Raw genomic sequence first — 26,946 nt, 5'->3', positions numbered from 1 at the left:
ATACCTGAGACTGGGAAGAAAAATAGGTTTAATGGACTTACAGTTCCACATGGCTGGGTAGGCCTTACAATCATGGCAGAAGGCAAGGATGAGCAATTCATGTCTTACAGGGATGGCAGCAGGCAAAGAGAGAGAGCCAAGTGAAAGGGGTTTCTCCTTATAAAATCATCACGTCTTGTGAGACTTATTTACTACCACAAGAACAGTATGGGGAGAACTGCCCCGATGATTCAATTATCTTCCCTGGGTCCCTTCAATAACATGTGGGAATTATGGGAGCTGCAATGAGATTTGGGTGGGAACCCAGAGCTAAACCATATCACTGGGCTACAGAATGACATCCTGTCTCAAACAAAACGCATGCAGAATATAGCATGCCACAATTAGGAAAAGTCTTCCCACTATTCTTCAAATTAGTCTTAGGGTTGCATTTATGTATGTTCATGCTCAAAACTGATTGGAAACCCTTGAAAGAGTCCAGAAAACAAATACAGTGAAAAACCGAATTATTGGAAAATAAACTGTATGCAGGAGACTAAAGAAATGAGTGTTACTTTGTTATTAAAATATATTTAGAGTAGACAATAACCACCTCCAACTCCATAAGAACTCAACAGAGAAGATGAAAGGAAGAGTCTCAGAAACCTGAAGAAGCAAGAGGGCTGTCTGGAATCCACTAGGTTTTGAAGCTCTAATCTTGAGTGTGGGTCATTGTGACTTGTCTTCTCCTCTAAGTATCTACCGCAAGTCTGGGCGAACCTACGTAGCAAATGATATGATCTTTTTTTTTTATTATTCATATGCTTATTTGACAGGCAAGGTGTGGATCTGCACACTGTGTGAGAAATCTGTCAATGGGATACATTTCTTTCTGAAACCTAGAAATTATCCTTGTGGAGTCAAATATTCCTTCTCTATGTGAGTTAGAAAAAAAGATCCTAATGTGTATTTTAGCTGGGTGCCTCGCCTTTCCCAAATACCTGAATCCATATATACACATAGATTTCAATTACTTTTTACCCTTTAGATTATCAGAAACAAATACTGGTTGCATGTGAGTAAAACCTAGATATGTGTATTGTACTTCTAGGAAACTGAAGGTGTATCTCTCTATTTTGGAAAGTTAAATATAATAACAATGTTGAATGTCTATACTGACCTGCAACAGGATTTTGGGAGAGACTGCAATCCTTACGCATGGAAATATGGAATAAGATAAACATCCCTTCTGTATTATCTTAAGAAATTTTTCTCACAAATAAAGACTTTGATTGCTCCGTAACTAGTAATTAAAATTAAAAACTGAAACTATGTTAAAGTGTGGGTGAAACGAGAGCCCATGCAGACGGCTAGGGCACACATTTGCTCATTTCTGGAGGTTTTGATGGTGTTACTTTTACATTTGAGCACAAGGTAGATCTGTTTTCTATTCTAATAGGCCTGTTGCTATAATGTTTTACTCATTTTCAGCTGTAATAAGCTTTTGAATATCTGAAGGTTTGTGTTTTCTCATCCAATTTGTTTTAGACCAAGGGCACTCTGATGGGGAAAGGTATAAAACAGTTCACAGGAGACTTTCAATATTGGTTTCCTCACACCTGCAGTTTTTGAAAAATAATATTTTTTTTCTAAAAATAAAAGTGAAAAGTTTATAAGGACCTAAGGAACTGATATTTTTCCCACCTCAACCAATTTACAGGATTGAACTGAGCACTCTGGAAGCAGGGGGTAAAGCAAAAACTTGCTTTAGGAGATTTAACAAGCATTTGCCAATGAAAACATATTTTTGTACATTTTTCCCCTCTTCAATGGTTTATTGAAAAGCCCATTGGGTTGAATATATAAATGTTTATAGTAAATGTTTTTCTTTGCTACTTCGATCATATCCCTCAAAGTTTAAGAATTACATTTAACCCTTTATCTGGTTCTATGCTTGCTTTGGATTTAGTTCTGTACTGTTTTCTTCGTATCATCTTAATTGGTGAATGGGGACACAACTGACCAAGGACATGCCACATGGCCTTGACTTACCCTCCTTTATATAGAAATTAGATCTGCTTTAATCTTACAATCTAGAGTCTGGATATGTTCCTGAGCATCATCAGCCTGGGACTTTGGTACCCATCCTGCAGTTTGTTTTGTGATTCCTTGAAAATTCTGCCATGGTGCCCTGGAAATTCTGAGGATCCAAAGGACCAAACAAGGCCCAATTCCCCAAAGCTGTATGTGTGCATATAGTCCAATATTCTTATTAGGATTATTGGCATGCCCCTTGCCTGTCAAAGAAAGACTCTTAGGACTACAAGGTGAAGTTAATATATGTGTTCATACATCATCTGTCTGAAAATCTTGGCATTTACTTTATCCTACCATGATGCAGGAACAAAACACTTTATTCCTGACTACCTATCTGCAATCCTTTAAAAAGAATGAGTGTGTTATTTTTCTGTATGTATTTCTAATTGGCTGAGAAATAATACTGACATGAAATCCTTAGTGTAATGAGAAAGCATGAAGTGGATAGTTTCATGTGTGATGTGCAGTGCATAGATATTTTGCAAGTTAGGACAGAAAAGTACATTAATCAGTTCCTCAAAAACTCACAGTCTAATTAGGGAGATTAAAAAAATGCATATGCCCCAAAGCAGGAAATGGCATCCTTTAGCTTTCTACTCTCTTGATTTGAGCCAGTCCTTTATTATATCATTGAAACTGTTTAAATTTACCTTAATGTAGGGGAGTAAAAGCCCCACATTCTTCACTACCTACATATTAGATCTCAAGCATTGATTCTCATGATATCTGTAGGAAATGTGCCATGTATTTGCCATTAGAACAAAATGATTCAGAGACATTTTACACTATTTGGGTGAGGGCTTAAAAATTTTCCAAAGTAGCAAAGTAATGAGGTACTGGGAACCATATATTTCATTTGATTTGTAACAAAAGAAAAGAAAAGCACGTGTTATAAAACTCTAACCTAAATCAGTAATTATGACCAATTAGTGATGCAGAGTAACAAGATAAATTGCAATAGCCAAACAGAGCAGGTAGACAAATATTATTTTGGTCTTCTTGAGATTGTAGCAGGACAGAATTTGTAACATGGATTTTATGTCAGTGACTGAAAGAAAAACAGGAAGAAAAAAGAGGAAAAGTGTGCAAATGATTTCAGGAAAGCAAAAGAGGAAAAGTGTGCAAATGATTTCAGGAAAGCAAAGGATGGGAGAGAAGTACAAAGTCCCCGTGACTTGAAGCCTGTTAGGGTGAGAAATTGTTATCTGTGGAGGGTTGAGTACTTTGGAATCTGCTATCCTGATACTGAGCCTTTTATAGTTAGAATTTCTCCACTGGTAAATGAGCCATTTCATTTAAAGTTGGTTTGCCCTACTTTATTAAACAGTGTTTTCCACGGACATAAAGTTATTGTCATAAAAGTCTTTGAGCTCCTCTCTTCTGGCATTTCTAGCAGGACTGTTTTCTAAGTTTGGGGCCCACGGGAGGCAAATTCAGCAGAGATGTCCAAATACAATTTTCCGTACAAGGCATAGCTACCAAATTCCTCCTGGATTTGCCTATTGTTACAGAGAAAGACTTTGTAATTACCAAGGGATTATAGCAGAATATGAAAGGGCCTGAAAGCAGCTTTCTTGCAAATCAAGAATGTATTCAGCACAAACTTAGGAAGAGTCGGCTGAGAAGTGAGGCAGAAGTGTCTGAAAATGTTAAGGGTTCAAGCAGAAGGGCCGGCCTGAAACTCCTAATTAAAAAAGTAAAAGCGACTTTTAAAGAATGTCAACGTCTGTCATTTGTATTCTCCACCAAGAAAAGGGTCTTCTGAGGATTGTAAATGAGGTGATGGCACTGCCCAAATACCCTGGGTTTGTCCTTCTTTTATACTCCCAAAGTAGTGAAAATGGAGCTTAATGGTACATAAATAAAAATAATTAAATAGAAGATAGTGGTACTGGTGCATTACCTGAATTAATACACAAGATTAAGAGGCCAATAGCCCAGAAACAACTTCGTTATTTTGGTGTTTCCTATAAATTAGATGACTCTCTCAGAGTAGAATGAAATATAGCTTTCACTCTACCATTTTGATTCCAAATTTAAAAACAAAACATTCCTTGTGGGTGATGTTTCTGGTGTTCTCTTTGACATATGGTTTCAGCACATGTTCATATTGAAATAAGCCAGATTATCAGTTACACCTCTTCTGGGTATGTCTTTTTAAATTTAAGTTTAAAAATCGAGCTGTTTTTCTTATTGATTCCATAACCAAGACTAGAATCAGTGATTAATTAGCACGTGTTAATTTCTATGTCCTTAGGTTATCTCTTTACTTGTAGAAATTTTGACAAATGCTTGGAGCGATGAGCCGTATCACATTGAGAGCCCATAACGACTTGCAAAGCTGTTTCAGATAGGGTGATTCTGTGGGGGGAAAATAAAAAAAACTGGATAAATTGAATTTGAAAGAGAGAACCAGGCCGAGAGAACTCCACTTGTGGCTAACAAATGTGATTTATTTTAAGGAATAAAAGGCATGTGCCACAGGGCCTCCTAAAATGTTGCATATTTTACTTGCCACCATTTGATTAATAGAGATTTAGAGAGAAAAGTAGAAAAAAAAAAAACAAAAAAAAACTCTCATTCCCTTTCATTCCTTAGTAGTAATTACCCTTCCTGTGATCACTGGGGAGCCAGGGTTCTAATCATCCTATTACTATTTGTTCTTCTTTTCCTTTCCTTGGCTGGGCACTGACAGTGGTCATATCACCTCCCTTTACTGATCTCATTCAAAGCTCACTTGCAACCCTTAACATCTGACTTTCCCCCAAGTGCTACAAACCACAGTGGTCTCCCCCTTGTTAGAGCTTATTCAGAAATGCTGTTTTCTTTTGCCAATCGCTTGTCACTTCAGCAGATACAACCTGCCTCCAGTCACTGTTTCACATACATAAACCTTTTCTGTCCTCTGTTGAGGACAAACCCATGTCTTATCTCTGATATTCTCTAGAGCACTATTACCCTATAGAAATATACTATAAATTGCATGTGTAATTTTAAATTTCCTAGTAGCCACATTTTAACAAGAAAAACACAAGTGAAATTAATTTTAATATATATACTTAATACCTCTAAAATATTATTTTAAAATGTAATCAACATAAAAATTGTTAATGAGATAGCTTACATTCTTTTGTATGATGTCTTCAAAAGCTAGTATTTTTTTTTTTTTTTTAGACAGCATCTTGGTCTGTTGCCCAGGCTGGAGTGCAGTGGCGTGATCTCAGCTCACTGCAACCTCCGCCTCCCGGGTTCATGCCACCCTCCCACCTCAGCCTCCCAAGCAGCTGGGACTACAGGCGCCGCCACCACGCACTGCTAATTTTTTGTATTTTTAGTAGAGACAAGGTTTCACCGTGTTAGCCAGGATGGTCTCGATCTCCTGACCTTGTGATCCGCCTGCCTCAGCCTCTGAAAGTGCTGGGATTACAGGCGTGAGCCACCGCACCCAGTCAAAAGCTGGTATGTATTTTATGTTCACAAAACATCTCAATTCAGACCAGCCAAATTTCAAGTGCTCAAAAACCATATGTGGGATGGCGCAGTGGCTCATGCCTATAATCCCAGCACTTTGGGAAACCAAGGTGGGCAGATCATTTGAGGCCAGGAGTTCAAGACCAGCCTGGCCAATATGGAGAAACACTGTTTCTACTAAAAATAGAAAATTAGCTGGCCATGGTGGTGCACACCTGTAATTCCAGTTACTCGGGAGGCTGAGGCAGGAGAATCGCTTGAACCCGGGAGGCGGAGGTTGCGGTGAGTCGAGCTCGTGCCATTATACTCCAGCCTGGGCAACAAGAGTGAAACTGCATCTCAAAATAAATAAATAAATAAATAAATAAAATAAAATAAGAATAGATTTAAAAAATGCTAGGAGAAACAGACACAGAGTCACAGTGAACACTGGGAAGAAGGTGGCCCAGAACAGTGAGGAGATTAGTTAGATGATTTGCAGTTCAGCCCCGTCCCTACCACTACTTTAATATTTGTGGCCTAAGTATTTAAACTCTCTGAGCCTTGGTCTCCTTTGCAAATGGAGGAAAAGAATTCCCAAGGCTGTTGTGATTATTAACATGCAGAAGTAACATAAATTGAAAGCATAAGACAAGGGGATAATATTATTGCTGTATATATTTGTTATTATTTTTATATAGAGATGAGGTTTCACTGTGTTGCCCAGGCTGGTCTTGAACCACTGACCTCAAAGGATCCTCCTGCCTCTATCTCCCAATTTGCTGGGATTACAGGCATGAGCCATTGTGCCCAGCCCTATTTCTGCATTTAGATAATAATACAGCCAAACGTGATGAAGAGATCATTGGGTCATGGATGGTAACAGAGCCTTCTGCCCATTTTTGAAGGATACATTTTTTAACTTTTCCAAGATGAAAGGAAAAGTGATTCCATTTCAATGCACTGTTACATTCACACGTAAATATCACTGCATCACCATGTGTATGAATCCTCATTGACATATAGGGTAGTAAAAATAATAGTATAGGAAAGCTATAGATGTTGTGTATAATTAGCAAATTATGACGTTCTTGTGGAAATTTTAAAATATAACTTCACCTGGGCTGTTAAAACTGTGTTTGTAAAGTTCTTTTGAAAGCTTTGTTAAGACGTTAGCAAGAGCATTTCTGATTTTTCAAAAAACAAACTTGTCCAAATGTATTTGGCAGGTTTACAGCATTATTAATAACTTTACTGTTTGGCAGGGAGGCATCCTAATGAAAAATAATTTCTGAATGGTATAAGACTCCATGATTCCCATCCAATAATTGGTCCTAACTTCGAAAGTGACACTGGGCTTAGTACAACTTCATGCTGTTGTTTGGGTTAAGCGACTTGCTCTCCCTTGGAAGATATCCAGAAGCTATAGCCGGGGCAGAATGTGGGGTCGTTTGGCTACTGTGGATGGAGCTGCAGGGAGCACATTCCATCAGTACTGTGCATTCAGTACCGCCTGCCTATTTGCTTGTGAGTGCAATCGTCTATGGTCTATAAAGCACTAAATGGTTGGGTCTTCACCACCGAGAGATCAGTCTTCCTCCCTGGGCAACTCAGGGCAATTGAGATCAGTTGGAGGTCTGCTGCTTCTAGCTCCCAGCTTCCATCTACAGGGAGCCAGAGGCAGGGACTCTTCCAAGGAAGGCCCTCACTTAGGAAACGCCCTGCCTTCCATTAGCCAACAAAGAACTAATCTGGGAATATTTAGAGCATGGCAGGAAGCCCATCTTTTAAGCAGAGTTGAAAAAAGCAGAAATTTCTGCTCTTTCAAAAGAACAAGGCATTCAATGAGAACGCTCTCAAATTCATTAAAGCCTCGTATTCAAATAATACAAACAGTACATTTTCTCCTTTCTTCCCTTCAAATCTTGAGTACTTGCTGGCTTACTCCTCTAGTTCCTTTTTTGGCCATTTTCTCACTGCTTTCCTCCCTTGCGGAGGCTAAAGGATTGAATGAGAAAAAGATTTTAATGCTTGATACTGTTTTTGAAGTTTTCAACTTTGCATTTGACCTAATATGAACACACTTATCCATATTCATTTATTTATATATTCAACCCGCAAATATGAGTCAAAGCCTGCTATATGCCAGCACATAGATAGATGTTTCAGATATAGCAGAAAACAAAGAAACAAAAGCCTGGCCTTTGTAGAGGTTATGGCTTATTTAGAAAGAGAGAAAATAAACAAATACATATGTGTAACATCAAAAGTATGTAAGTGCTATGGAGAAAAATAAAGCGGAAGAAGGAATGAGAGATTTTACTTTTAGATAACATGATCTGGAATGATCTCCGTGGAGAGGTGATATTAGACCAGAGAGCTAAATGACGTCAGAGGAGTGAGCAATACAAGTATATGGGCGGTCACAAGTGCAAAGGTCCTAAGGCTGACTCATGCTTCTTATGCTATAGCGAAAAGAAAAGAAGTGGGATTGGCGAGGAATGCAGCCACAGTTGGGTCTCTGAAGACCTTGGAGGCAGTAGGAACCACATTTTCTTTTACTCTAAATGTGATTGAAGATGTTGCATGGTTTCCAGTAGAAATGCTGCTCTGATCTGTGATGAAAATGATCTCGGAAGAATAGTCTCTACAGGTGAGGCCCATCAGGGTCAACAAGATGAGAGGGAATGGTCCTGTTGGTCTTGGATGCTGAGTAGTGAGATTCAGGATGTATTTTAAAGGAATACTCATCTGGATTTGCTGATGGATAGGTTGCAAGATTTGAGGGAAAGGAAGGAGTAAAGGATGACTCCAAATGTTTTGTCAGAAAGTTAATTAATAGATATTCTTTGCAGAACTATTAGGCACTTTTATACAGATGTACTAGGAGCTAAGTAATTTCAACCTATAACAATACTTACAAAAGAGAAGTTAGGGGTTACCATTATCCAATTTGCAATAGGAATGACCATACAGTTTCTTTTAATAGCAAGATCCTTTAGTGCAGTTAAAGTGTGATTCAATTATTATAAAATCCATATAGAAAGAATTATTCGGGAACATAAGTAAAATCCACCTGCATTTAGTGTTGGGAGAGAATAGCCAAAGGCATGGCCTCCCCTGCCATCTAAGGGCATATCATTAAGGTGAGTATGCAAAAATGTTGGCCGAAGGACAAGATGTCTACTGCCTTGGCACAAGTGACACTCACACTTCTTTGCATTCTTAAAAGTGTCTTAGTTTGGACAGTAAATTACACGCTCACCCCTACAACATAATCTAAATATGGGAAATCAACTCAGCAGCTTAAATTATTTACTATGCAAAAAGTTAGAAAACCTGGAGACATTCATCTAAGAAGGAATTGGAGGCAAACCATCCCTCCCTGCAGAACTTGATGCCACCAATGAAGACAGCAGGATGACAAAGAATGGCATCTCATGTCTACATGTGTTTATAGCTGCCTATAAATTCTACCCTATACTACATGCTGGATATTCAGAGCTGAGTCTACAGTACATGGCTTATATTCCTGAATCATCCTCCGAAGCATCCCAGTTACCTCAGAATATATTCTTCTGTTTTCCACTGGCTACCACTGGATCTCAAACAAATGAGGCATTTCTATTCAATAAGAACAATATGGTTGTATTAACAAGGGCAGAACATTTAAGCCTCTTGGAGATTTTGCCTAAAGGGCAAGACCCACCAAGATAGGCCTAAAGGGCTCTTAAGTTGTTAAAAATAATTAACAAACAAGCAAACAAATCAATAAAATCACGGGCCCTGGTCTGTGAGGAGCAGTAACCTGTACCCACGTACTCCGTGACTTCTCAAGCCCTAGTCTCATTACCTGCATTCCTGCTTCAGACTCTGGCTTCTCTGAATGTAGCCAAGTCTAATGCTACCCCTTCTTGGTGCTGAGCTGTGCTTCGAGCTCTGTTAATAAACCATGAATGACATCCCCTTGCTCAATAATTCCCAGAAAAGGGAGTGGTGTATGCCAAGACATGAACAATTATATTATTAGTATTACTATTACTACCACTACTGCTATACTGCTATTACAACTACTGCTTACAGGATGATGATCATGGTAGCTATGACTACAATAATCCTACCATCATCAACAACAACTTCGATAGCTATATACACTGGAAGAAATAAAAAGTGAGTGATTCAGTTTTTGGCCCTAAAAAGCTTATAATGTGCAAATAATCACTGCTTATTATATTTGATTGATTCACATTCTTTAATGTAAGGGAATTAAAAATTATAATTAAGGTTTACAAAGGTCTCATTTTTAGACGAGTAATATTACATGACATTTTGCCTTTCAGCTTGGGATTTCGGGAAGTTTATAAATATTACCCAGATAAACTTCACAAAAACCCTCTCAGGTTGTATGCATAAAACTAATTTACTGATAGTTAATGAAGAAAAAAAGCATACATCAAGATCAAATGATCTGCCCCAAGTCAAAAATGGCTTTTCTACTCTGTCTTTCCACTGAGTATAATGGAAAAATTCACCACCACACACAAGATTCTATGAAGTTTTTCATAAGCATTATACTATTTATCTCAACATAAAAGAGTAAAGCAAGCACAACATGTTCTAGTAACCTCAGCTTTCAGGTTTAAATAGTTAGGCTTACAAAATTCAAAGCACTTTCCTATAGTCTTCCAACTATTTTATCACCAAACACAGTGTTCTTTCTACTGTTGGAGGGAGAGCAGCCCATGGAGTATACAAGAGAGGCAATTCAACACAACTGTTTTAACATAAAGAAGGTTTTCTACGACTCTCAGGCTAACAAGAAACTAATCATCTATTGTAACTTATTTTCAATAGTGAAGGTTATCTGGAAGGCAGTACATGCATTTTATTTTTGGCCATTGAATTTTATTCTGAAGTAGTGTTGGGAAATTCCATAAGTAAAAGCACCCTGAGGTCAATCCATTTGGTATAACGTGGGAGACTTTTAATAAGGCAAACACTGGTTCCCAACTTTATCAGCTTCAATAGTGGGTTTTTATGTATTCAATTGTCCACAAAACAGAGTACACTTGTCCACCTGTGCATTATTTATTTTGATACTATTTCAACTCATTCAAAATAAATCCCTTCCATAGTATATATTACCCGCTGCACAGGTAGCAGAAGATAAAATGACCATATTGCAATTGACTATAGACTCATTTTCCCTTTCCATGTGGCACTCCTTCTAGGCCTGTTCATACTACAGATCATCTGCTCCCCTTCCCTGCTACCAAACCCCAGGCCTCATCTGCCTTTGGAAGCAATGGAGTAAAACATTCCTTCTAATTTATTGATATCCTGTGGATGCTCAGAGGGTGACCCCTTCTCAAGATAGTTGGGGTTTCATGACACGTTCCTAAAAGCCTAAAATTAACTCAGATGCGTTGGTCTCCAGTTGGCCTCATGTTCTATGTGAGCTTCAATGAGCATCTAGGTTTCTAGAGCATCCTAGACATTTCACCTGTAACAGTAAAGGGTATCTCTCAGCAGGGATGCAACTTGTGTCAGATGCTGCTCTAACCATTTTACATAGATCACCTCGTTTAGAGTCACAATCCAGATGTAGTAGTATTACTATTTTATCAATGAGAATTAGATAAGTAATTTGCCCAAAGCCACCCAGGTAGTGATTGGTGAAGCTGAGATTTAAAACCTAGTTTATCTGGCTGGATGCGGTGACTCATGCCTGTAATCCCAGCACTTTAGGAGGCTGATGCAGGTGAATCATGAGGTCAGGAGTTCAAGACCAGCCTGACCAACATGGTGAAACCCCATCACTACTAAAAATACAAAAATTAGCCAGGTGTGGTGGCACGCACCTTAGTACTAGCTACTCGGGAGGCTGAGGCAGAAGAATCACTTGAACCCGGGAGGTAGAGGTTGCAGTGAGCCAAGATCGTGCCACTGCACCTCAGCCTTGGTGACAGAGCAAGATTCCATTTAAAAAAAAAAAAAGAAAACCTAGTTTACCTGACTTCATGCTTTTAAACACTGGTTGGTCCATAATTTTTATCCACTATTATTATATTCTGTCACAGAAAATCATTTCCTACTTTACTTCTTAAAAGTTATTTTAAAAGTAATTATAAGAAAAGTTGGAAACCACTAGGTTTTACCAAGGAAAGTGAACATTTTATTTCTAATTATTGTCATGTAACAATAATAATGGCGCTACAAGTTTGAATGGTGCTTTGCAGTATATACAGCTCTTCCATGTTTACTACCTTGTTCAACTGTTACAGCCACATGAAGTAAGTTATATTGAATCCATCTTACAGATGAGAAATTGAAGCTAGGAGAGATGGATTGACTTCAATAAGGACCCCCAACCGGTGTTCTGTAGAATCAGAATCTGAACTCTCAACCTCTAAAATGTAACTAGTGTGAATTCCAATATGCTACAATTGACTTCCATTAAGCCACCTAAAAATATTGGAATTACAAAATAGGGGATTTATACTCTGCAAATCTTTCCAAAATGGAAACATGATACTTTTTAAAGATTGCTTAATGGACAGGGAAATTTCCAATTTGACACCAACTCCTGACTAATTTCCATAAATTATAGCCTTCATTTGCTACTTACCAAGTATTAGCAAGTATACGAGTGTTGACAAACAGAGTCAAATGCTTTGCTATTTTAACATTATAATTTGTGCTACAATATAATAGATATAGGAGACAGGAATCGTAGATGCATTCTGGACAACTTCTTTTCCATGTCCTGCCTCCAGAGTTAGGTAACAAACAGTAGCTTTTCCTAGCGATGCTGACTTGTATGAAAAGCTGATGTCTCCCGTTAGAATGAAGCATCCCCAGCATTTATAAGGCACGTGATCCACATGTCTGGGGACCGCCTTATCCACCAACCCAGTTTTTTGTGGCCTCTCCTTCCTCCGTCCCCGAGTCTGGACCACCTGCTGCACTTTCAGGCAGAGTCGCTCCAGAGGAGGCTGATGTCATTCCTGCTCACTGATACTGTTTCATTCCCTAACCCCTTCCTAATCGTCCGCCTCCCTGAGAGGCAAGCCTCGGGCTTCGGCACTGCTTCTGACATGCGCACAGGGGCAGGAGGTATGGCAGTGCCTGCTCCCAGATTCACCCCACTCTGAGACATAACCCCAGTCCCTGGCCTGGCCTACAGATTGGTAACATCCTTCCTGGGAAAGAATTCTCCCTCTGCAGTGTTTTATACCAGTGTAAAATGAGAAGGCACAGAAGCAATTCAGAAACGCTGAAATACCAAGAGGAGTTCCTATCCATGGGAATTTCGCAAATGAAGTGGAATGAATAGAGAGAAAGTTCAGTCCACATAAAATAACGCACAGTTCCCATCCTGAAAGGTGTCATTCTAATGACTTTAGAGAAATAAGGGAACACAATTGAATAAATGGGAGAGGTGAGGAAATGGGTTGAATGAAGCAAGGAGGAGAGAAGAGATCAAATGTGTGCAGTGTATGATTATTGCCATGTTTGCTACGTGCAGTGTGCTAGGTTTATATATAGATATATGTATATTGTCATGTAACTGTCATCCCCCATGAGGATAGTTACTACTGTTTAGCGCATTTTGAAGACAAGGAAATCAAAACATAGAGAACTTTAAAACCTTTAGGAAGGGGCAGAGTCTGGGTCAAACCTGGCAGTCTGGCATCCAGCTGTGGTCACACCACTCAAGCTTCTCCAGGAAGAGTCTGAGAAAAAGGAAAGGGTGTTGACAAACTTTGTCATGTTGGGGGCCACAGAGAGATGGAACAGACTGGGACAGATGGTGATGTGGCAGAGGAGTCTTTAAAGCCAAAATAAGGCCATGCCACGAGGTGCTTCAAAGCCAAACAGATGAGGGAACTAGATTTTAAAAGCTGCCTGGAACTCATTTTAAGTGTACAGTGTAGTGATCTAATCCAAGGAATCTTTGGGGAGATTTACTGTTCATAGATTGAAATGGAAGCTGGAGGGGGTAATTCTGATTTTAGATACTTTTTAAGCATAAGGAATTAACTGGGCTTTTGTATTTCTATATCACAAAGCAATGTATGTAGATGCCAGTGATCTTAAGATTCTTAAAACCTGCTGAAGTTCATTCCTTCTTCTTCCCTTCTCTCTATCCTTTTTTTCCTTTAAGAATCCACTGGCAGCCTGAAAAGATAATTCTGTGTCTCTTACCATAACTAATTTCTGAAGTAGTTCTGAATAATTTTCTTCTCCCACCGGGGCACATATGGAATTCTGTCACTCTGATATCCCCCATCTCCTGCCCCGTGGATCTCAGTGCTTGTCACATAACTCGTCTGGCTACCCCAAGCTTCTTGGGAACTGAATCCTCCTACTTACTGACTCTTCTCCCAATTGCACAGATGCAAAGCTCTAAGTCATCTATGATACATATGATATCCAAACATGAAATCATTTCCACATTTCTCCTACAATATATAGCTCCTTTTCCTTCTGGCAATTGCTTGTCTCGGGAGACCTGTATTACTCTGTTTGAATTGTTGTGTTATCTTTCCATCAGATCTCCCTATCCCTACTGTCTTCCTTCCTTTCAATCTGCACATTAGACCAGAATATTCTTTATTAAACAGATTTTGCTCATAGTTATCTTATTTGGAATTCCTATGGCCAAAAGTGACACAATTCTAACTCAGGTTTGCTTAAGTAAAATAAAAATGTGAGAAGGCAGTACGGTTTCACTTCGGGCTTAAAAAGAATTCCTGGTAGAGATTTGACTTACCGTGCGTCTGAATGCAGGTGTTCAAGTGATGTCATAAAAATTCTGACTTCCTCCTTCTCTAGGTTCCTTGAGCTTGATTCTCCGGTTAGCTATCTTCTAGGTGATAGCAAAATAACTACCAAAATCCCAGGTTTAATTTCTACTAGTTCATCAACTTCTGTGAAAAGAGAAATTCCACTTTCAACAATTTCTGTAAAATCCCAGATTGCGTCTTATTATCCTTGTTTGGTTCATGTGGACAGTCCTGGTACAATTCTATCAAGAGAAATAAAAATGCAGGATGATCAATATGGGTCACATACATGCTCTCCTCTAGATGTGATGGGTGCCTTTATTACACTACATTAACTGAGTAGCAGAGGAGTGGTTACCCAATGGGAAATGAGGGTGCTTTCACTAGAATGTGAGGGAATGGGTGCTAGAATTATTTTTTTTTCCAGACGAAACCTAACACATATCAATTATAATATGCACACCATACAACTCAAAAACCTACAAGAATTTTTATTGCCATAGAGTAAATTAAGTAATATCATAAAATTGCAAAGCTAAAAAAGACTTTGAAGTTCATCTTATCCAGCCAGCTTCAGAGAAATACACTGAAAACAAGTAACAGAGCCAAGCCTGAAACTCAGATATTTCACTTGCTAAAGCATTCTTTTAACAGTTTCCTGAGCGGATATTCAAGCTGGTTTTCAAGTACTCTTCATAAACACATACATTTTACCTACCTTCCTCACCATTCATTGGTCCCTAAGAATTCTAGGCCAGGTGAACTTACCTTCTCAATATCCCTGTACGTGCTTTGCTTATTTTTACATTTTTTGTGCCTTTGCTTCTGTTTTCCTGTCATTGTGAAGTCATGTCTTTTTCATTTATCCCAACCCAAAGCATATCCAAGACCCAACTCAAGTTTTATTTCTCTATTAACTATCACTGGGCTTGTTTTCCATTGCACTGAGAAAACTGAAGGAATCAGATGGGAATTTACACACGCTCCAATCACATCGCCTTTTCACCTACTTACATCTGCTCCCTCGTGTGCCATATTCTTTCCCGTTTCTACAGATCCAAGCTCCCAGTTGAAGCCAAGCCCTCCACTCATATACAGAATTCCATCCTTTCATCTACTCAAAGACATATCCTAGCAATTCTCCTTTATCATTAGTATTTCTGTTTCTAGTGGATTACCACCACCCTTATCAAAATTGTCATTATTTCTTCAATCTTATAATACCTATTTGACCTCATTTTCTTCTTCTCTGAGTCTGTAAGAAAAACTCAACCTGACCATTGTCTGTCTACACTGGCTATCTCTAGTTCATCTTCTCTCCTTCTAACTTTGCCAGTCCCAATAAGCTTTTCGCTTCCACCATGCCAGCAAAAATGGTCTTATCAAGGTTGCAACATAAGGTAGAATAACCTTGGCTGCAGTGAAAAATAAACCTGAATATGTTAGTTCATGATTTTACTTTTGTTATTACAAGTCCAGTTTGAGTAGGGGAACAGGTTGCCGAGGTATTTTCTCTTCTCTTGATCATTCAAGGACCCAAGCAGCTGAAGACTGTGTCATCTGACATGTTTTCCAAGGTCACCGGTGGCATTTTACCACTATCATCTGGATGTAGGAAAGACAGGGGAGTTGCAACTGGGTGGTTTGTATGGGCGAGGCCTGGAGTGAGTACACAGTACATCCATTCATTTCATTGTTCAGAGCACAGGCTGACGGCCACACTGAAGTCCCAGGGAAGGCTGAGGACTATAGTCTAGCTCTGTATCCAGGAAAAAGAGGAAGTGCACTTGGTTGACTACATTTGCTTTGTTAAATAGAAGACACTGCTTTCATTGCCCATGTTCCTTGAACTCTCAGCAGCATTTGACACTTTAGAGCAGGCTTACTTCTTTAAATCTCTTTCTGCTCTTGGCTTCCAGGACATCATACCTGCACAGTGTGCCTCCTGCCTCTCCAAATGCTCTTTCCAAGGCCCTTTGCTTATTCCTCCACCTTTCTCTCTTTCAGACATTGGATTGTTCACTATGCTCAATGTTGGATCTCTATTCTTTTCAGTCTATTTTCCCATTCCCGTTGGTTTTATCCAGTGACATGGGTTCTAAATGCTGACAACTCCCAGCTGATTGATAAGATTAGTTGTATTGCAATCCTAGGCCTCTTCTAGTCCAGACTTGTATGTCCAGCTACCTACTCAACATGTCCACTTGAACAGCTAGCTGACAACCTTAGCAGAGGCAAAACTGAAATCTGAAAACCCTCACCCCTGCCGCATCCAACCTGCTCCTTCCCCAGGATTCCCTAATTGGTTAAAGATATCTTGATTTATCTAGTTTTCTAGTTGCCTAGATCAAAAATCTTGGCTTCATCCTTGATACTTCTTTTTCTCTCATCCTACACGCAATTAGTCAGCAAAATATTTTGGTTCTACCTTCCAAAATACATTCAGAATCTGAAAACTTCTCATCATTTCACAGCTACCACCCTACTCCAAACCACCATCATCAGTTCCCTGGTGTAACAGCATAACTTCTTGGTTGGTCTTCTTGGACTGTGTTTTCTTGACCCCAATGTCATTCTCAACACACCACCCAGAGTAATCCTGCCAAAGTAGGAGTTAGAGCATGTCACTTTGCTGCTTAAATCTCTCCAAAGACATCTGGTTTTAAGTAAAAGCCAACATTTGTACTAGAACCTGCATGCTACTCTGTGATAAGCACCAATATTCTCTGCCCTCATCTTCAAATAGTCTCTCCCTTGTTCACTCACTGCCATTTTAGTTTGTGTTTTATTTTCTTTTGTTTTTTAGCACTCCAGAGAAGCCCCCATCTCAAGGCTTCTGTGTGTGCTCTGAGCCTCATCTATTCATGTGGCTTACTCTGTCACTTCGAGTAGGTCTTCTGTCAAATAGTGCCTTCTCAGGGAGAACTTTCCTAGCCATCCGCCTAAAATTCAGAATTTCCCCCTAACTATTTTTATTACCCTTGCCTGCATTATATTTTTTTCTTGGCAAGTATTGCTAGCAAACATTACATATGTGTGTGTGTGTGTGTATGTATATACATATATATGTATATATACATATATATATATATCCCTCCAAGTGAAAACTATATATGGCTTGGTATTTTTTTTTAACTTCAGTATTCCCAGCATCTAGACAAGTGCCAGATACAATTTACATTTGTGCTGGATGAATGAGTGAATGAACTACTCTAAATCACAGTGATTCCTACTTCCTCTGAACTTCTGTAGCGCCGTATCATTCATTTGGAATTTACTCGTAGTCTGCTTTTTGTTTAACTTTTCATGAGAAAATATCCTGAATTCACGATTTGATCATCAACTCATTATATAGAGAAAGTATGGATATGACTTTTTTCAGACCCTCATGCCTAATTCAGAGGTGAATGAAAAGGAAGGAATGAATTATAGGAAGTTCACCAGATGGGTACAGTACGATTGGTGAATGAGGGACCGTGGAGGCCAAGGTATAATGGGGGCTGAAATCTAAGAAGGTGAATGAGGGACCGTGGAGGCCAAGGTATAACGGGGGCTGAAATCTAAGAAGGATAACTTAAAATTGCAGATTCAGGCAAAGGTGTTAGAGGCACCCAATAAGGGGAGGCAAGCTGAGAAGTGCCGTATGCCATTGGAATGAAATGTAGCTGGCCCTGACAAAATCAGTGCTGAATCCACATGCCAGCTTCTCTCAGTCGAGTCTTCCTGTTTGTCAGAACGATATTTGGCAGATGCCATTCTGTTAATTTAAAAAGATGGAAACAATCTACGCAATTGAGACAAATAGCAGACCCCAGATAGCTCGTGCTCTTTTCTCTATGACACAAAGGTTCCCACTGAATCAATTCTTATATGTCGAAGGGTTAGGCGATGTGATTCTGAAACAAGTGAAAGTGCAATCCTGGAATATTTTACACTCAAGAAATTACATTATTGGATGTTGTGTGTATGTAGATATGTACATATATATGCAAATACATATACATATTGGATGTTGTGTGTACATATATACACATGCATATATATATGTTACTGGGTGTTATGTGTATATAGTATACGTGTGTTTATAGTATACATATGTACTATATATATGTATTATATATACATATGTATTGTGTACATATATACAAGACAGCAAAAAAATATATTGCAGTACTGACTGAGATTGGTTTATTTGTGTTGAGTCCCATACCCAGGCTAGCTCATCTTTTTCCTCCTATATGGTTTAGGAAACCATCCAGGGGAGAAGAGATGTATGCATATATGGGTGTGAGTTGGAAGGGGTGGGTTAGAGGGTCTGTGTCAGTGAGTACATGGAAGAATGGACAAAATCAAGAAACAGTGTTTATCCTGTTAGCATATGCCAAAGCATGGGTCACACTGAGAAGAGACGGTTTGTTCTGATGAAGCTGCGCAGCACACTGGTATACACAGGCTGGTGGAACCCTCTCCAGAAGGCATGGAAAGAGGAAGCCAGGAAAGGGAGGGGGTGGAGAGGTGGTGTGATAAGAAATCAGAAGTACGCTTTGTGACAATAGGAAGCTCAGGGATGCATTACAGGAGGGCTCTAGCATGCTGAGCTGTGAGTGCTGTGGCTGTTCACACCTACCATGTCTCCCATAGGGTGAACATCCTCAGTGTGTACAGCACTGCTCCAGTCATCTGCCTCCTATGCTGGGCTGCTATTGAAGATCACTGCTAGGTTTGACTGTGAAAGCAAAGAATTCTAACATCAAAAGAGAGCCCAAAAGGGAGACTTCCTAACTTCCTACTTGATGTGTGTTAAAACATATGCTGTCACTAAATCAGCACTGCTTTTAGGTTCTCTAATCTATCTTCTCCCCATTCTCAGGGACTTCTTCATGGACGGCTTTGCAAAGTGTCAAACTACATCAAGCTGCCTTGCACCCAGATAGGCTATCACATCGTCATCACATTCTAATGTTACTGCTGACCCTGGGTTGCTTTCAGCGTTCTCCTGAAATTCCATCACTTTCATGTACCCCTCAGACTTCCAAATTCACCTCTTGCCTTCATTTTCATACTTAACATGCCTTCTGAAGCTATGTCATGTAGACTGTTGTCATTAGGGGTAAGGAGTAGCTCTATTTCTGAGGAAATTATGGTGTGCGTCACTCTCAGAGTTATTGGCTCCACCTTCAGATCAGCATTTCCAAGAATCAGGCTCATTATTGAATGCACTATTCAACATCATGATTGTGCCCCTATTCTTTCCAAATCAATTTCTCTTCAGCTTCTGTTAACTGTAGAGGGTTCTTATGTCTCTCTACTCAGATGACTCTCCTCCTCCTCACAGTTCTCATCTGAAAACACGAATTTTCTATCTTTTCTTTGCCTCTTACTGCCTCTCCCTTCTGTTATTTAACTTTACAATTGTATTACTTAACTCTGTCAAGTATCTTGACATACAGCTTGCACAAAAGCTGCTACCCATTTAAAAGCTCGTCTTATTGTTGGAAGACTCCTCCTAGATGAAAGATCTGTGGTTCTGCTTTGTGTATCAGCAGGTTCATAATAATTTCCATGGATAAAGGAGACAATACATTTAACAAAACCCGGTGTTAGATGTTTTGTTAAGGCATGTAGGTCAACTCAAGGATGTTTACATATTATACGTGTATAAGCACAGACACCTTTAAATGCGTGACAGACAACGCTCGGATAGAAGAGTGTCTGCTATGAAAATATAGATCCTTCCATAAAATGTATGTCATCAATTATAAAATTGTTGTATACTGAGTCATTATGGTATAGATAAGAAAAGATAATGAGAGAGAAACACACCTGAATTCACTTATGTTCCATTTGGCCCTTAGCCCAGATGAGTGTCCAATCAAGACCACCATGCTGTTTTCACGCCATTTGTAGGATTGTAAGTCAGTGCAGGTGACACTGGTTCACTGCCACTCCAACCCTGCCTTAATCATAACTCTTTTTACCCATGCTTTGAGGCATTCAGACTCAGCTCTGACTCACTGAAGCAAAATTGGAGCATCTGGGTAGAGTGTCAAAACAGCAGAGCTTACATCAGTGAGACACCTCGTGGCTTAGTGAAGCCCAGACTACAAATGCTACATCAGTGGCTGTTGAGAAGCTACAGATTCTCTCGTATTAGGACCTAGACACAAGAACTCGTGAAAACTAGTTGGAAACCCACAATGACTTAGTATATCATTTTCCCTGTGATCTTAACTGAGTTTCTAAATATGTGTTGATGCTAGTTATGAATACAATTCCACTCCTTAAAAATTCTCAATTATTGTATTAATCTTCTGGTTGTTTTCCTCAGCGTGCATGCAATCATACTGACAGCTTGAACTGCTTAGTAGTATGTGGAATAGTACTTTTTAAAAAACAAAGAAAAATGGTAGGTTTATGATATACTCCAGTTTCATCTTTGGAAATAAGAATTAATGTTTTTATTATTTATCATTCATCAATGCTGAAAATGTATATTATTCAATTATAAATTATATAATCATGTTTTTTCTGTTTGTTCAATTAAGTGGCCTAAGTGAAATCATATAATCTTAGGTTTTGTTGTTGTTATTAATTTGCAGGCTGGTGATGGAATTTCATTCTTTTGACTTCTAGATTGCCTGTAAGTAAATATTTGACCTTTTCTTAAAATTGAGAACTGATAAAATGCTCCATGTTTATTTTCACTTTTTTATATAAAGCACAAAAATGATTCTAAGAGAAATATTTTTCCTTAAATATTCTGTATTTTTGCTGAAACTTTCTTGTTCATTTTATAAATTTGCTTTGTAGAAATATTCCTGAACATCAGTGTCAAGAAAGTAACCCTCTAAATGCTTTGTGACAAACTCCTGAAAATCTTGTAATAAGTAATATAATTTATTATGAATACTATTACTATAAATTAAATACGAAATGAATTCAGGTCTGAAAATCTAAAATAATAGGTAACATGTTTTCTTCTTTTATCTGCATGCCAATTCACTTGCTATTGACTGAAATTCTACTGATCAAGAATTTCTCTCAGATTTATGTGGACGATATATGACCTCTTAGGATCATTATTTTATTTTATTTTATTTTTATTTCCTTATATTAAGATGGAATCTCGCTCTGTCACCCAGGCTGGAGTGCAGTGGTGTGATCTGAGCTCACAGCAACCTCCGCCTCCCGGGTTCAAGCGATTCTCCTGCCTTAGCCTCCAGAGTAGCTGGGATTACAGGCGCATGCCACCATGCCCAGCTAATTTTTAGGAGAGATGGGATTTCACCGTGTTGACCAGGCTGATCTTGAACTCCTGACCTCAAGTGATCCACCTGCCTTGGCTTCCCAAAATGCTGGAATTACAGGCATGAGGCACCACGCCAGGATCACTATTTTAATATGATAATCATTAATGGGCATACTAAATTAGCTATTTGGAATCCAACTAGATCAATACAATTTTAAAGACAAAAACTACGTGATGTTCAAGTGAATCATTGAGGTTCCTGTTCATTCAATGCCCCCGCCCCCAATTCCTGAAATGCTGTACAAATTGCTTTAAGGTTGAACGTTGATGGCATGTGTTATGTGATGTGGGTATAATCAATTGGGTATGTAAGTTGTACTAATTGCTCATGTGTCTGCTGCTCAGTGCCGTCCTTTAACTAGTGACCTCTCTTAGGAAACCTTTCCAGAGATGGGAAGAGAAGTAAATCATGACAGCCTTTATGGTTGTCCCCATTTCCTTTGGCCATGTTTTGCCTCCTAGTGGTGATCCTGGAAGATGGTAAAAATGAGGTCTTACATTCGAGAAACATTAGGATTCTATTAAAGGACTGTTGGTTTTTTTCTCAACTTTATGGAGAAAACTAAATGGAATCGACTAACTGTATTTATATTAGGCTTTTGTTATTTTTAGCATTGAGGATACTCTCCCCTGCTCTGCTCTAGATTGGCCTTGTTTCATTATTTGTGTGCCGGGAGCAAGTTGAACCTGTATCTCATGGGGTATATTTGTTACTTCAAATTCAATTGAATGAGTGCTGGGGAGATCAAGCTCTTCCGAAAGGTGTGGGTGGCTGTGGAGGAAGATCAGAGGGCCTTCGCAGTAGAGATAGATTGTCTGTGGTCATAGCATTTCATTATTTCACTGCTGAATGTGCGTTCTAATTTTCTACAATGAATGTCCATGGGAATAACAACTTTATTTAGTATATTAATAAAGTGTGATTTTTTTCCTGGCATCACAGCTCACATTGGAGCATAAATGTGTAGGTTTACATACACATTTTCTAGAAAATCCTTGAGCTTGGGTAAATTAACACATTACAATTGAACCAGACTCTCTATCGGGTTCCTAAAACATGCTGGTGCATCCCTATCATGGAAGAGTCTACAATAACATCTACAAACATATTTTGGCAATAAAGGAGAGGACAAAATAAGTTGGAAATAAGTCAGCATGCACCCAAGTGGACACAATTATTGCAACTGAGGGTGGGCAGAAATTCAACACTCTTTAAAATAAGTAGGTTCTTTTTAGAAGGAGGTAAAACAGGTCAAGAAACATATAATTTGACATGTTGTTATTGTGAATTAATTTCCTAGTCATTGTAGGTGTACCGTAACAGTTCTGATGGTGATGAATTTGGTTGGAATCTATGTGGTTCAAACATTTATTTTTAGAAGTGTTTGTCACTTTAAACTAATTAAGCAATTTCCTGATTTTAATGAATTTTCTGCTTGGAATCACTGACCGTAAATTTGCGAGACCAACTGGATAAGACTGGTCTATGGAGAGTGATGTTAACTATCCCCGTGAGCATTTCCTGTTATGAGTCTGTGTTTTTGATGCCTGCCTGCCTTCAGTCAGTGGGGTATTATTTGAATGCTTTGCTTAAATATCAAGGCCTGTTCTATCTTCAGTGAAATTGTCTCTGGTCAACTTGTGCTTTAAGGAACAACCCAAAAATGTCTCCACTGTTTTTTGTTAGCCAATCTACTTTTCTCCCCCCCATCTGGGGAGAGTTATTTCAGGTTATGTTTGGCGAATTTTCTTCCGATGGTTGCTCCAAAGTGAATCATATGCAAAGATGCTCCAGGTGTGCTAACTACTATTTCATACCTGGACCAGGGTTGAAGTTCCTGATATAAGCACCTCCCTGTCACTTTCACTCTCATTTGGGCCTGTTCCCAGGAAGTCTGATCTCCTACCTTATCAGACCACTAGTGAGGTTTGAGCTTGATAAACAGTGTTATACTAATATACCCTTAATATGCTGCTTCCTCTTTCTGGAACACTGTTTCTCTGCCTTTTCGTCTGTTCAAATCACACTCGTCTTTCAAGTCTTCAGCAAATACTAGGCTTCTCCCATGAAGCTTGACCTGATGCCTCTCATCAGTATTAACAGAGGCCTCCATTCTCTCTCCAAGTATAAAAGGTTCTGAGGCCATTTAGTATATCCCTGACAGTTCACCTTTTCCTGGGATTTGTTTATTCCTTTTTTGTTCATCGAATTATATTTTCAGTACCGTGAAAAAAATCTAATAGGTTGCCCTTCACACAGTAGATGCTTAATAAATATCTACATTAGTATTTCAGTTGTTGCCCTAACAGTAGTTTTAAAACCTCTCGTGCCTTAAATACTGAAAGATTTAGAGAGGTCCTATCTGTTTATTCTAAATATTCACAGGCGATTTCTACATTCTCATTTGATAGTTGTTTGTTTAGGTTGATGTTGTTCCTTGATACTTTTCTACTCCCGGTGCATCAGAAAAATGTAATACTTAATTTGGACCATGATCAAATGGCCTACATGAAAGATTTCACTCACTGATTCATTCATTCATTATGGGAACACTGAGATGCATTTGATCTGGAACTTATATTCTTTTCAAAGAGTCCTTGGATGTGGTGTATTCTAAGATAAAAATGTGAAATCATGAACTTGAAGTCCCCAGACAACGGAGCAGTTACTCTTTTAGAGGGAAGTGCAGTATCTTGATGCAGATGTTGCATATTTTATTTCTTATTAAAAGAGATGTAACAGTTTTTCAGACAAAGAATGAGTTTAATATTTTCTTGATCGCTTACTAAAATGCCAGACATGGTTGTAAGCACTTTACCTATATTAACTAATTTAATAGTTATTGTTACCATTTCATAGTTGTTATTCATGTTTTATTCTATCAAAGGGGACAGACACAGAATAGCTACATATTTACCCTAGACTATGGATCAGTAGCAAGACAGTCATAGTGTCAGGATTCAAATTTAGGCAATCTGGTTCAAAAGCCCAAGCTCCTGATTGCTTTTAAGAATGACAACTCAGCCGGGCGCGGTGGCTCAAGCCTGTAATCCCAGCACTTTGGGAGGCCGAGACGGGCGGATCACGAGGTCAGGAGATGGAGACCATCCTGGCTAACACGGTGAAACCCCGTCTCTACTAAAAAATACAAAAACTTAGCGGGGCGAGGTGGCGGCACCTGTAGTCCCAGCTACTCGGGAGGCTGAGGCAGGAGAATGGCGGGAACCCGGGAGGCGGAGCTTGCAGTGAGCCGAGATCTGGCCACTGCACTCCAGCCTGGGTGACAGAGCAAGACTCCGTCTCAAAAAAAAAAAAAAAAAAAAAAAGAATGACAACTCTAATGACTCTGTAGAGGATGGGTTACAGAGGGGTATAGAGCTGGTAAAGAGAGCAGGGAAAGGAAGCTCTTGCAATTTTCCAGTAGGACGGTTAGGGAGTACATTGAGGACATAACATAGGGATGCAGAAGAGAAGGAAAGTTTGACAGAGCTTTGTGGGAATGGGGAAGCAGGTGCTGGTAGGGTCTGGTGATTAACTGGCTGTGTGTGGAGGAGAAAAAGAAGTCGAGAATGTATGTTTCTAATCTTCCAGCTTAGGTGAAAAAGGATGTTACATCATTAGCCAGATCCAGAATAAAGGAATAGGCACTCAGGAACAAAATACCTACTGGATTTAATTGTACACATAAAGTTTTGTCACAGTGGAAATATCCAGGGAGCAGTTGAAAGGATGAGCCTGAAGCCTGATGCTTTGGAGAGACAATGAGCTGGAGAAACACAGGGGTAGGGCGTTATCGGGGGAGTGTGGCCCTGGCGCTCTGGGGGAAAGTTGGAGAGCACAGGGAGAGAGGCCTCAGGTAACAGGAGAGGAGGACCTCAGAGGCCTCGATGATAGAAGGCAAGCAGAAGAGGAGGAAGTTGCTGAGGACTGAGAGAAGGCAGAGGAATAGCGAAAAAGCTTGGGTTTTGGGAATGGATGGGAGAAAAATAATTTAATATCTAAGTGCGGCTGGGTACGGTGGCTCATGCCTGTAATCCCAGCACTTTGGGAGGCTAAGGCAGGAAGATTGCTTGAGGTCAGGAGTTCAAGACCAGCCTGGGCAACACAGCAAGGCCCCATGTCAACAAAACAATTTTTAAAAATTTTCTGTGTGAGGTGGTGCCCACCTGTAGTCCCAGCTACTTGGGAGGCTGAGATGGGAGGATTGCTTGAGCCCAGGAGTTCAAGGCTGCAGTGAGCTCCACTGGTCTACAGCGCTATGATGGTGCCACTGGGCTACAGAGCAAGACCCTGTCTTAAAAAAAATAAAAAAAAAAAGAATTAAAGTGAATAATGGAGTCAAATACAGGCTTTACTAGGACTAAAAGTGGCTACTGGACTGTGCAGTTAACAGCTCTTTGAATAAAATTGTGAGGCAGAAACCAACAATGAGTAAAATGGAGGCAAATGAAGCAAATGAAGACTGAATATAGACCATCTCTCAAAACTTTTGCAGAGTGGTATCTTGTGTCAAATGAAGAATTTGTTGTTTGTATTGTTTTGTTGTTTTAGGGTAAAAGAGCGTTGAATGTTTGGAGGACATAGAAGAAAGATGCTGTAGAAAGGAAAGATGAAAGATATTAGGAAAGAGAGGGCTTGGACATGAGAGAACGATATATGAATCAATGTAGAAAGTAAGTCCTCAATTTTATTTGGAAGTGATCATTCTTGCTGTGTAATTAGAGATCAGGCATTTAGACTAGGGGTACCCGCAGGTAGGTTTGAAGGTAGACAACATCCCTGCAATGGATTCCATTCTCTTTAGAGATCAAGTTCCTCTGTAAAGAATCATAAGGACAGGGTTGAAGCTTGAAGTTAGAAGCTATGCTAAGAGAATGTAAAAGGTTGATTAACAAGAACAACAACAACAAAAAAATTGCAGGTTATCACAAAAGCTCTACTGAGGTTGGAAACCATATATTGGTAATGGAATCACTTTACCTGTTTATATGATTTTATTTGTTAATTATTAATTAGGCTTTTTTAGGAAAGAGAGACAAACTTGGCTTACCTTGAGTAACCGGGATTTATTGTAAATAAACGAATGTGAGGTTTTAATCCCTAGATGATGAGCCTTCATGAAGTCCAGAATGTAAGTGCAGTCATTCAGAATTATCCAGTATAACACAAATATCTAGTAATATTTTGTCACCACCTAGCACCAAGCACCAATCATTGGCATTCAAATCTGTTTTAATTATTCTGTTCTCTTCAGCTGCAGATGTATAAATGAATAGTCTTTCCAATATACGTATAACTTCTTGTAATAGCTCTGTGTCAGG

General features: G+C 39.2%; 1 protein-coding gene across 1 annotated transcript in view; it reads left to right on the top strand.

Annotated features, from left to right (window-relative positions):
* The window catches only part of TENM3 (teneurin transmembrane protein 3), a 2,279,939-nt gene that overhangs the window by 660,661 nt on the left and 1,592,332 nt on the right, over nucleotides 1–26,946 (top strand). Inside the window, exon 3 of the mRNA XM_050789940.1 lies at nucleotides 20,915–20,955. The gene's annotated coding sequence lies outside the window, so the exon portion shown is untranslated. The remainder of the gene's footprint in view (nucleotides 1–20,914; nucleotides 20,956–26,946) is intronic.

Source organism: Macaca thibetana, chromosome 5, assembly GCF_024542745.1.
Source record: "Macaca thibetana thibetana isolate TM-01 chromosome 5, ASM2454274v1, whole genome shotgun sequence".
Lineage (NCBI taxonomy): Eukaryota > Metazoa > Chordata > Mammalia > Primates > Cercopithecidae > Macaca > Macaca thibetana.
This window is presented reverse-complemented; position numbering and strand designations above follow the sequence as displayed.